The 13,267-nt window shown below is 40.2% G+C and overlaps 1 protein-coding gene across 1 annotated transcript in view; it reads right to left on the bottom strand.

Annotated features, from left to right (window-relative positions):
- fbxw7 (F-box and WD repeat domain containing 7) overlaps nucleotides 1–13,267 on the bottom strand; it is a 122,890-nt gene that overhangs the window by 105,318 nt on the left and 4,305 nt on the right. Inside the window, exon 2 of the mRNA XM_084341071.1 lies at nucleotides 5,614–5,763. The gene's annotated coding sequence lies outside the window, so the exon portion shown is untranslated. The remainder of the gene's footprint in view (nucleotides 1–5,613; nucleotides 5,764–13,267) is intronic.

Genomic DNA, 13,267 nt, shown 5'->3' with positions numbered 1-13,267 from the left:
GCAATCTTACATGACTTAACACATTATGTAAATTAAAATTGAATGAAATTTCGGTAGTTCAGCTTTAAGCTTGAATCAGCATGAAAGAGTCGGTCTCTACCAGAAGAGCTACTAGAAACCTGCCTCAGAGTCCCTGTGATCCTTGTAACCCAATCCATATGTTCATCCGTCGAAATTCTCAAACCTAAATAAACACTGCTGTAATCGTCCAATAGTGAATTGCTTTTTCTGTACCCAAGGGTACAATTTGCTCAGCATCAGGTCAAAACACAGATAAAGGTGTTCTTATATGAGAATTTGAGCTGCTGGTTTTGAGCAGCTGCCTACAAACATAATTAGGCCCACTAGGCTCCCCAGCAGCGCCAAGGAGCTGGCTTGTGTAGAGAGAATAGGATTTCTAAGTTGACGTAAACAAAACTGGATATGGACTTAGACTTCTGGGAAATGAGCAGATGCCCAGACAGGCTATCCAGCTGTTTGCCATTTGATAATCGTGAGAGAGAAAGATGGTCGACAAACTGGAAGCCTCACTATTCAGGAACTCTTACATAGGCTTTGTTTGCAATGAGGTGAAGAATTCGAGTTGCAAAGAGATACTTTGCTCATTGTGTAATGGTGCCGCATGAAGCAACGAGTGGAGGTTGCCAGATGTGGTCACAGAGAGGTTAGACTTCATTCTGCTTGTGTGTTCTGCAGGGAGAGAACTGGTATGTTATTGGGCTGGTACAAAATCCGACATCTAAATATGCATTTTCACACGCTCAAAGAACATGTGTAGCCTTCTAAATTCAGTTCAGCTTATTTTTCACTAGCTATGGTACTTGAGCCAAATATTCAAGCTCCTGATTTAAAACTGTAGCGTTGATAATCTTAAATTATTCATATATGGATAAAAGTTTAACTAGGAAGCAGCACTGCTACACTTTCAGGCTGAAGTGGACCAAACACAGTGAGGCTGAGAAAAGAAAGACTCAGATTTTGATCATCTTTAATTGAAGTGATACAGAGCCATTAAAACGGGCCCATTCAACGACTTTGTCGAGGGACTTTTACATTACCTATGTCTAACCTGTGACGGAATTTATGTGTGTTAAAACAATGGACTTTTTTGGGTTTTTTTGTTTAATAGTTTTTACAAATCAAAAAAGAAACATCATATACAAAAGTATGGGGAATAAACAATCCACGTTTTAAATCTTGGATGTAGAAGTTGTTTGATTCTCGTAAATTCTCTCTGCTTAAACAGCACTACCAATTTTACACATTAAGTGTGTTTACTGGTCTTGGGGAGTAACACTGCATGTGTCATAAGAGTTGTTTAGAGCCTTTGGTGGCTTCAGTGAAAGCTGCATGAAGTTGCCTTCAGTGATGTCACTAAATTGCATTGTGGGTAATGTAGGCACCAGGTTTTGAAGAGCAGTCCACTGGTCTACTGTCGGATTATGGAAAGTTTAAAAACAAATTAATCAAAATCAGGGGCCTGGTTTTTGGGATGAGTGCCATGTGGCACAACTGGTAAATTTCGGGTGGGGACTTTTGATCATGTCACACCCCTTCACTCTTTCCAAATCTCATGTTTACCATCTGTAGATATTCACTATCTAATAAAGCCAAAATGCTTCCAAAATGAACAGCTCAGAGTAATATACACTTATTTGTGATATAAGGGGCTATACTCGTGACTTCAGTCTCCAAAAACCTCTCCTTGATTTGGATACTGAGGTCTGTCGCTTCTGTTTCACCCACTTTACAGGCTACATGTCAGCCAACTCCTGTGTTGTGAAAACAAAATAAGCCACCTTTAAACTCCAACATCATCAGGGGGGATAACTAGGAGCTTTCTAGGAAAAGTTCTGATTGTTTCCAAGAGGCCTTCGAATGAGGCAAGCACAGAGGTTACGGCTGCATGCAACTTCAGTCTGGGTCAGCTGTGTCGGGATGTGCCAAATAAAATGAGTCCACATGGAGGAATGCAACTGCCGTGTTTCCTGGCCTTGGTTCAGTTTGAGTAACTCCGGTCAGAATTTGAGAGAAACACTGGGTTACGCAACAGTCTTCTGTGAACGAAATCATTGCTCTCACCCAGAATTTGTCGACTTTGGGAAAAAAACAAACAAAAAAAAAACAGACAAGTGCTAAGTATCTTAACTTGTAAATGCACCATGAAATGTAGAACGAGATGAGAATGAGGAGCCTGTTAAGCCTGTTGTAATGTTAACATATTGTATATTGTAGAGTATTATACTGTTATTCCAACCTAGTCTTTAATTCCTGCTTGAGGTGTGAACTTCGAGCCTCATCCGGTTGACATGTTCTCACACAGCAGTGTCAGTGTCTCTTAAAGATTTATGATAAAACAGGCCTCGTCTAGTCACATTGGACCCACTTTTAAGACGTGACTCATTCAGTAGTGTGTGAGCATTTAGTTCTGTGGACCACATGAGAGCCTAGTTCAGGATATTTCATTGGTGAATAAAAGAAAATACAGTCTCAAAATTGCGATGACAAGGAGGGGGAAACATTGCAAACTTTGTATAAAACTATGCAGGGATAATGTATTAGTGACAAGCAGATAGGAAAGGAATTTTTATACATGAAAAACTCAAGAGCCACAGGTGACTCTCCACTAATCTTTGCTTCCCATACAGTGTCAACTCATAACTTCCTTTCAATATCTACGCTGAGATGAGTCCAGCTCTACTAAATTCAGTCATCTGTCTGGAGCAGCTGCGAACTAGCAAGCAGTACAGAGAGAATGAAAGACACTTCATAAATCACTGCAGGAATGTAGCCTCATTTCCTCTCTGACCCCACCTTCTCAAAAGCTTCTCCTTCCAATTCCAGGAGAATTCACTGCAGAGACCTGAGCATCACAATCATGACACAATTTGCAGCTGTGAGTCTCCAAAAAAAATATCTAACTGGCGGACGTGTGAAGACAAAACAGGAACTAATGAGAGGCAGACTTGATGAAAGCGTAACATCATACATGTTAGCAGGCTGGATAAATGTTTTAAGTACAAAGAAGGAATAATTTCAAGCTCTTGCAGACATTGCTCTCACCCATTTATGTTTCCATTTCAAGTTTGAGACACTACTGGCTCTGCAAAGGTCAAATAGTTATCTCTGTTGGATTGTTGTCACTATCAGTTGTGACATTTTTAGTTTTATAACCAATAGTGACGGTAGTGGTGATGGTGATCACGGTAGGTGCATGGTGAGGACGACAATGACGACGAAATCAATTGTGTTACTGACTTTGCATCTATCATGGTGCACTATAAATAATTTGACATTTAAGGTTGTCAACGCATTTTCACCACTTAGTTTAATTAGTGTAACACACTGAAGAGGTGATTACAGTGGACCAAATAAAACTCAAACCGCCAGTAAAGCATGTGCAACAGCTACAGCTGAACAAACACACACTATCAACAGGACGCATCAGGTCAATACGGTCCCTAAATTTGTATATCTCATGTTGCAATTTATAAAGTACAGTAGGTCGTGTTTTGTTTGCTTATTTTGGTATCACAAAATTTGACTAAACTATTTGTCTTGTGTCTAATTTGCATCACATCCACCTTCAGTCTGCAAATATGATGCGACGTAAGAGTTCCAACTAACTGGAGAGACGAGCAATGATCCTTTGCGTGAATTTATGAATGTGATCTTTGGTAAATTTCCCCGTACATCTAACTGAAAGCAAAGGTGTAAGAGTTCATTGTAAACTGGTTTCCAATAGCTACAAATAATGACCAATAATGACGCATAATCAACATACAAATATCTAATTTAGCAAGATAAAAACAGGTCTAAAAGACGTTTTAGTCACATTATTTCCAGTTATGATTTAAGGGTTATAAATACATTTACTGAAACTGAGAAGGGCATACAGCAACATGTGTCAGAGAATAAAAATAAAGATGTGCATAGGTCGAAGGTGACTGATATATTAACCTATATTCATTTTCCTTTTATCATTTTACATAATATCAGGTGGTAATTAAATATCAATGGTACATTCGGTAGGATTTATCTGGCTCATGATGACATGGAAGGCTTGTATAATAGTCCCTTTTTTGTCACTAGAGACAGAGTATGTGTCACAGAAATCCACAGGTGGACAAAGATGTTCTAAGAGAGCAGAGTAAGAGGTGTGTCATCCCCAAGGAAATCATGAGAAACCTGAGCTGCAAGGTGCTGCTACCATGGAAACACAGATAAGCCAACAGATGCCATGACTGTGAGCATTAGCAAAGTACTTGGAAGTACTCGAACATAAAGCTGCCATACGTTGTTCACGACATTTGTCGTGGTTTAGTGTAAGATTATGTCCAAATCCACCAATCGGAACCAGCCATAACAGGATAGAAACATTTATATCACAGCTTTAGTATAAGCAAATAAACTTCAACATAATGTTTGCCATTTTTCTTTAAACTTTAAAGTACTTGAACTTCTCTTTCAGCTTGTAATAGAGAAGTGTGAAACTCATTTTAAATTTATTTAGTGCTGATACGGCTGCTAACCACCTGTAATGAATCAAACTGAATTATTCTGCAGCCAACAATTCACACTACAACTGTAGCTTTAGAAGTGCAAGAGCGTGAGACAATAAAATATAAAATTGCTTTAAAACAAGTTATGATCTTTAAATATTTCAGAAATGCATTTGCACAAAGTCGTGACTTATGCCGAATCTCTAACACTGGAGGGGCACAGGACCCATGATAGGATAGGCTGCTCCTCCTTTTCTAATCACAAACAGACCTCAGCTTTATGATTAGCTCATGAAGTTATGGCGTAAAGCTTTTTATGTGTTCCTGGATACACAGAGCATCCCTTTCCTGCGACAATGAAGTTAAAAGGAACACTGTATTGTGTAATAATCTGCGGGGAGGGGTTTCTCTCCTACCTGATTCGCTCTCTGTTTAGACACAACCGATAAATATGAGGAATAGATATGACATTTTAAAAACATAATCACAAAAAATCATTGACACGGTTTGTTATAAGTGTGATAAGATATTTCATAATGTGGGGGGAAAAATAGAAAACAGGGAAACTGGACCTCCAGGAGCACAGCAGGGAGGAAACTCAAAAGGTTTGGCAAGCATGTGATGCATATGCCACCATTTAACAAAGGAATCAGATCGTATGTATCATATATGATATTTAATTTATATCGATTCTAATGGATAATAAGTGTGTTTTCTTGCCAGAAATTGGATGCCAAAATCATCTCTGCATACTGTGAGCTGCTTCGCTCCGTCTGAACAGAACAGTTGGTTCTAGTTACATTACGTCATAAAGTTAAAAGAACTGCATGTTAAAAAGTTCGAACAGAAAACACTCCTGTGCAAAAAGTCAGAATAATCCCACTAAGAAAATACCAACAAGTTACAAATTCCTTTCATCTTTTCAAGTGCCAAGAGTAAAAACAAATGCTGCGAGGCGACAACGCAATTCAAATGTACATTTAAGCCTGGGGCTCACCAGAACAATAGAAATTGCAGCGAGATGTACTGGAGTAAAAAAAAAAAAAACAGTAGTAACATCAGCAAAGCAGCAGCAGAGACAGTTTCCTACAAGACGCAGAAGGGGCCAAACCTGTCAGTCGAGGGACTGCGTAGGGGCTCTGGAAAAGCCTGCTGGTGCTTGGGGGAACAGAGTGTTATCTGCAGCTCCGCAGACCTTCCTCTTTGAAGTGATGCTGAGCCACCGACTGAGCCAGGGGCAGTGAAGGTGGAAGGTGGGAGGCTGGAGAAAATGAAGAGAAAGCAACAAAGGTGAGAAAACAACTGTGGGTTACAAATGATACAGACGCAGGAGAGAAATAAACAAAACATGCCTGTTAACATTTGTTTCGTAATGTGAAAATATGCACCTCTGAGATCGTTTGTTTGGAGCAGCGTTAAAGAGTTTGAGGTCACGCCACGAGCGTACGTTTTTGTTTTTTCTTTACTTTTAATGTCTTGTTTAGGGAGGCTGTCTCTCGGGGAGTGATGAAGAAAGCATATGGTGGCCATGTGTTGGAGGAAGTAGGAATAGGGAGGGATTGTACAAGAGACACAATCACATGGCAAAAGTGAGGAGGAAAGTGAATTGACAGACTGGTTTGCCTCCTCCTTCTGTTTACTGAACTCTCCCCTCAAGGATTATCCTCTCTAATAGACTTAAAGGCACTTTTACTGAGCTGCCAGCTGCCTGCATCTCCCAGCGGAAAGCCACCCGGGTCAAGTCTGAGGGAGGATATCCCACTATGACAAAGCAATACATTCCTGCAGAGCTTTTAATTCTTTAACACACCAAAATAACCCCTTATTCAGCTTTGATCTGAAGAGGAACAGGGTGAAATATGATTGATGGAATAAACAACTTAGAATGAATGTCCGTATCTGGCATCTAAGGTGTCTACAGCCATGCATTTTGTGTGCATTCGTGTCTACTTATAGCTATGATCGACTCAGATGCATTTTTGAGCTAGAGTATGCGTGACCCAACCTACTTTAATTTTGGTAAACAGTAAATAATTCATCCGGAGGAAAGAGCGTGTGAGCCAGAGAACTGTGATCTGCATAACTTCAATTTTCTAGGCAGTATCTATGTTGGCAAACTGCACAGAGAAAAAGTTACCTCATTTTCAGTTCGTCAGATGTACAGAAGCCTCAAAACAGACTAACTACAACGTTTTACAATTGGAAAGGTCGGATTGGATTATTATTTTCTCAATTCACACTTTTAATCAGCATTTCTGGTCTCAGAATTTGGAAAAAGCATGAAGGACAGCCGATGATGAGTGAGCCAACTGTAGACTAGACACCTATGAGGCAGGGAGAAGACAAGGACGGGATTCTGCAGTGACCTTGGCTTCTTTGTCGATTAAACCAAATGTGGAAGTGAAGAATTAGGTCAGTGGTGCTCTGTTCTGGTCCACAGAGTACATCGACTTTCTGGTTCCCATTCAAGACATCTAATCATGTACGAATTTAGATAAATAGCCTGGCTGGCAGCATAGAAACCCAACAATACACTCTTTTTTGGAACAGGTGTGTGCCATTTTTTAACTAACCATGATTTTCCTGAGTCATTAGTGGATATATTCTTGCTGACCCCTGTTGGGCTGATAAAATGGCAGCTAATTCTAATTGGTCACTATTCAACATTTAACGTTAAAGTGACCAAGAGCAACTACAGTATTTGGATAATCAAGTTGATTGTGATAGGAGACGCAAAGTGTATTTTATGAAGGCAATTAATATGTAATCCTAATCTGGTCATCATTTCTTTAACATGCAGATTAGGCATCTTCGTACCAGGTACAGGTAGAACGGTAACCTGCACTGATGAAGCTGGTCTGGGTACCTCGTCTCAGTGCCTCTCTCTGCTCTGCTAACAGAGAGCAACAGTAGCTAACGTTAGTTTGAAAATAGGGTCCGCTAACATAAACTAACGACCGGCTTCCATCATAAAATGGAAGTTCGACAGAGCCCCTTTGGTGGAAATTAAAGACACATTTTTTCGTGAAAACAACAGATATGCTAAAGATGTGACTTCCATTTTTCAGCAAAAGCCCATTTAGCTGGAAAACCACAGATTAGATGACTACTGAACTAGGAAGACACAGCACTAATTGTGATGTGCTGAAATACAATTTCACACAGCATTTAGTAAAATACAGGACGAAAGTCACTAGATATGTCACATTTTCTGAATCAACCCCATCATGCCATGTACCCCCTTCAGAGAAATTCTGCCAGATGTATGTAATGATTGTGTTGAACTACAGAAGAAAGAGAAGGACTCCCTAATTGGTCCAGCAATGCCTGAAAGTCTTTTTCTCTAACTTTAGGTCCACACTGACCCTGTAATTCAGTGTGAACAGTAGATGAATGAACTCTGTGTTCACATAATGTGGGAACTAAACGTCATACCTGCAGTCACACAATCTTATTATAATCAACTGGTTAAGAACCTGAGGTACACAACAATAGACATTACCAAACAAGTACTAGAAAATCAATATAAACCCAGGTTTGGTGAACTTGTAAAGAAGTCTGGCAGGGTCCTCTTGGACCATGAGACAGTGGGAAACCTCTGACCAGGCGCGTAAGAGAAGCCTCCATTCACAAAGACAGCCGTTTCCATGCCAACAGGACCTCTGCTGGGAGAGGCCTCTTTTCAAATGGTTTTCATCCTGCACCTCTGCTGCAGTCTCAGAGAAGGACTGGTGGGCATTTGAGAGGCAATGAGCTGTGGGTGGCAGTGAAGAGATGCAATTGTGTTAAGGCAAGATGGAAAAGGTCTGAGCTGAAAGCCCCAGAGCCTATGTAGTCTCTGACAGGAAATAAAACCAAGGCTGAATATGGCTGGGTGTGCTGGAGAGCTACTTGTACCGACATGGTGACATGGTGAAAACATGTTTGCCGTCAATCTGTATGCAAAACAATCAGCTAAAGTACTGTCAAAAGAAGGCTGTGTAGTAGCAGCCTCAGAATGAGGCCTATATATCTACAGAGGGAGCAGATCCTCGTGGACGGAGTCAGCCATGTTTCTACAGTGGCCCAGAATGGACAAACCAAACACTGGGCCTTGACAGGGTCTTTTGCATTTTTCCCCATTTTTAGTGGGAAGGGTGAGGTGAGGGCTATCGATTGGGTCACAATCTGCAACCTCACAGCTCGATGCCGCTAAATCCTACACACTGGACCTTAAATCACAGGAAAGACCCTGGCTGCTTAGGGAAGGTCTGCCCTTTTGTGCTCCTGTAGATATAATGATATAATGAGTGAAAGGATACTGGAACTGTTAAAAAAGTGTTTTATCAGCACTGTAGCATCAAAGAAAATGTCTCTCCCAAGACAGGATGAAGAGAGATCCTCCTCTTTTTTCCTCTATGTGTTGTAAGTCATCTTTGAGATCCTACAAGATCATATGTGACTGCCACAGCATTATTTTTGAGATATGATATATCCACTATTGTCTTTTTTGTCCCAGACTGTGACTTCCTCTTGTCCCCGCACTGTGTCACACAGCGTTCACACTATAGCCCACATCAAAGCAGTATGCCTGGGAGATTCCTCTTCGTGTTCATTAACCAACCCAGAGCTACATGGCACAGCACTGAATTATTAACGTGCTCCTTGTGCCTCACAGATACAGAGAAGAAGGCCAGTCACAACTGCAGAACGCACCCACACTCTGCTGTAAATCTCCAGTAAACCCTGAGAGTGAAACTCATTAAGAAAGCATATTAAATACGCACAGACCACAAAATACCGTCACATGATTGATGACGGTGCTATAAACGTGGAGAAATTGGACAAAAGCAGGCAATAAAAAAAAATCAAAGTTTAAAGATATGGAGTTTAATTTTTTAGTGAGCATGAGAAAAGGATACAATATGAGAGTGCGGTTTAACAGCAGGGCATGTCAAGTGAATTAAAGTTTCAGGTAAATTATCACAGGGAAATTAATATCTGCAGGTGTGAAGGCAGACAGATTTTGAGTTAGAAGTCTCAAAATGAACAGGGCCATATTAACTGTCATCAGAAACTTCATATAAAACCAGATTTAGGCCAAAAATCAGCTTATAGCACGAATTTAATTACACTGTTTACACAGGTTCCATGCTGCTGAACATTATCCGATTATTATCTGGCAACATGAGCCTCCTCATGATTTTCCAACATTAAACCAAGATTTCTCTTATGATGCTGAAATACTTTACCTTCTTGCTAAATGACACAGTATTTGAAAGATAACACAAGAGACTGTATATCATAACTATATGTACCATTTACTCTTACTGCAATTAAATTTTAATCTTGCAAGTATTCATATCTCCCACCGTTTCAAATCAACTCAGTTGAGATGAAGTACAAAAGCTAATGCTAGCATGCGCCAAATTCATGTGGGTATATACCCTGGGCCACAGGGGTACATTTGATACCAGGTTACGAGGAAACAATAAGATTCAACAAAAAGGCAGGATAATGTGTGTGTAACTGTTGGTGATGTCACAAGTTTAGATTTTATGACCGCTGCACAATATGTTCTTAATATCATATTTTATCCCTTTAATCATGTGACTATTGTTGGAGTCTTTACCAGACGTGTTTTCTTTTATCTGTAGAACAAATAAGTTGCCCAGGGCATCTTTCCAGCACTGCAGTGCTTCATTATAATGCAGTTTTGTCACACAGTTCACCTCCACTAAAAAATTTAGAAGCTTTTTGCATTTTGGATATTGCATATATATTGTGATTTTGAATATATTTATGATTAATCGTGCAGCCCTATTTTTTATTTACTTCTGACCATAGTCACACAGATGCAAGAGCAAGAAAGCACAGCTGGTACGGTTGCATCAATTCTACAGAAAAATACGTATTGAAAGGGTTTCAAATATTCAGACTCTTTATGCAATTTAATACATCAACAACACTAATGACTTTATAACCTATTACAGGCTCTTTTGCAGCAATCACCCGAAACTTAACTCGGTCTTTCAGTGCTGCATCTCTCCTCATTACTTCCTGTAAAAGCAACAGATACTGAACCACAGTAAGCCATCAGAACATGTGTTGTATATGTGCTGTTCCAAACACTAGCAAGAAGATAGCTTACAAAATTCATGCTACATCCAAAATCAGTTCCTATACACTACACAGTGCGCTGCATTTACCCTCAACCCTTTGTTCTGAGCTTTTGAACTTAAAAAAAAAATGGAACCAAAAAGGTAGATCAATGGAAAGTAACACAAGCCCACAATGCAATGCCCTTTAAATTTATAGACGCAAAAATGATTGTAGTACGACTCTAAACCGGTCGGAGACGACGCAGAATGATGTTGACTAACAAGCATCCAAAATCTCAATTTTGCTGCTCAACTACTGAGTGTTTCTTACATAAAGGAGTAGTGAAAGCGAGAACAAAGAAGCGATTTTGGACCCAGCTATCGGGCAGTCTGAGAGTTTGAGGATCAAAGCCCTAACATGTGCGTTATAACGTCCAAACATCTGACCTACTTTCAGCCCTCTGTGATGCTGTTGTCTGTTTTATAAAAAAAGTCATCAAGTAGGACTTTGGGGCAATAACGCAGGACATGAGATTTCCTGGATTCCCTCTCTCTTCAAGGTGACTTGGACCTCCCCGCAGAAAAGCCCTTTAATTTCCTCTTTCATTGATCTCACTTTCTCTCAAGTTTCTCGGCCCACACACACACCACTGACGACTGGCTGGACGTCTGGAGAGTCTTCTAATCTTTTTGGTCCTCCTCTTCGTGCTTATTAATTCCTCCTGCATTCACTTATTATTAACACCTTTGAGCAAGTCCCCTCACAGTTTGCCTCATCCTCTTGCTCCTTCCTCCTCTCCTTTTCCAGTTTCTCCCCACTGATCCCTCCATATCTACATTTTTAGATGTACTCTCTCCTCTAGACCTGCCCATCTATCCTCTACAAGCCTGTGATTGTCTGAAGTCATTAAAAAAAAAAAAAAATGACTCAGGCATCTGAGAAAAAGTGACACATGACTCAAATAACACTTCCCACTGGCAATCTCTCCTCCAAATTAAAATTGTGCAGCTCAAACATTTCCTTACCGCTTGGAAATCTGATTGCTTTTAACACAACACAGGAGCACTGGCTTGTACTCTCACTCATCAGGAAGAAGTCCTCGGACTCATCTTGACCAGTAGCCCTGATTTGGGCCATCAATCCCTTCCCTTTCCTCCGGTCTATACTGCGCAGGCTCGTCAAATCATGAATCATGTCATGAATCACTCATTATCCAAATGTCCCAGTATTTTCCACTTAACAGTGTTTTAGGTCCCAAAAGGCCTGGAAGACTGCCCATTCAAATCAGACTGCACTCATCATTTCTAAAGCACTCAACTTCGACACAGAAGCTTCTCTCTTCAGCCCTCATCCTCCGAGTCCTTCCTGCTGCTATCAAAGATCAGCAGCCAACTGGTTGGTGCCATCCTTATTGACTTTGGGTACTCCCAATGTATGGTAGAAAACTTAAAACGGCTTCTTCTTCTTACTCTGAAGCAGACAAGTGCTGCACCTCAATTAAAAACTCCTTCTATAACCATGTGCTCCAGATCTCATCATTCCAGATCCTGCCAAAGTTGTCCTGGTTTGTCTCCTGAAAACTGGATGTCAGTCACGTAAAAGTTACCATCGATTTACACAAAAAGTACTTTACATTAGAGCAGACTCATACTGGATTTTTGGGGCTGATGTTGATACCGATATTAGGAAGTAATTTTGCATAATAATTCCTCCAATGTGGTTATCAAATACTTGTGACAAAGATATGTAATGGAGGCAGCATATTTTACAGTTTAACAATTAACTTCACAGTTAAACAGTAAACTTCACTGGGAATTTATTAAGTAAAATTGTCCCTAGCATCTTTTTCTGCATCACAATCTCCAAAAAGAAAGTTTCCATATCGGCGCATATTGGTAATATGGGTCGATCATATCAGCCAACCATTATATTGGTCAGGCTCTACTTTGCATTGCAAAAGTATGGAAATAATTTGAGGTAAAAATAAATGGGGGTGCGCTGGTGGGAGTGTTCTTGCCCAGGACCATTCATTTTTTTGAAATTTTTGTGTGAATTTCCAAACATTCAAAGACCCAGAAAGTTGTTTTAAGTAGTGAAAGTTCAGTTATAAAATTCTGGTGCACCATGGAGTCATTAGCACTTTACAACAATAGAAGAGACTGCAGTCTACTTGGACCTGTGGACTTCATCGAGAGATGTCCTCCATTTGCCTCACTCCATTTCCATCAGGGGGTTTTTAGTTAGGCAATTTTAAAACAAGACCCAGTTTCAATGAGTTTACAGTCTGTCACGCTGTTATCCTGATTTGCCCCGAGTATAGTGATGCAGCTAAATAAAAAGCTTAATGATCCAATAAAATGAGATTCGACTCGGGGCTTCTCCATTGACAATTCTAATCATTGGCATTTCGGGGGCAGTCCTAGTTACAAGTTTCCTCGTGTGTCTGTCTTCGGCAAATTAAGAATAAAATGCCAAGAATATGACCTTAAAAAATCTGTCCACATCCTCCCCTGGCTTACAGTAGTGAAGAGGGATGCAGTACAAAGAAATCTGGACAGTCCAAATCAGGGGGAAACAGTTGACAAATCCAAAAAGACCTTTGAGATGGTTGCGGTTTCTTCCACTTCCCTAATAAGCCATGATTACATGTTGTGTTTCATAACTGGGTTAACATTCAGAGGGTT

Source organism: Pagrus pagrus (genome assembly GCF_965226575.1).
Source record: "Pagrus pagrus genome assembly, chromosome: 2".
NCBI classification, from domain to species: domain Eukaryota; kingdom Metazoa; phylum Chordata; class Actinopteri; order Spariformes; family Sparidae; genus Pagrus; species Pagrus pagrus.
The sequence above is the reverse complement of the archived record's forward strand: the minus strand, read 5'-3'. Positions and strand labels throughout refer to the sequence as shown.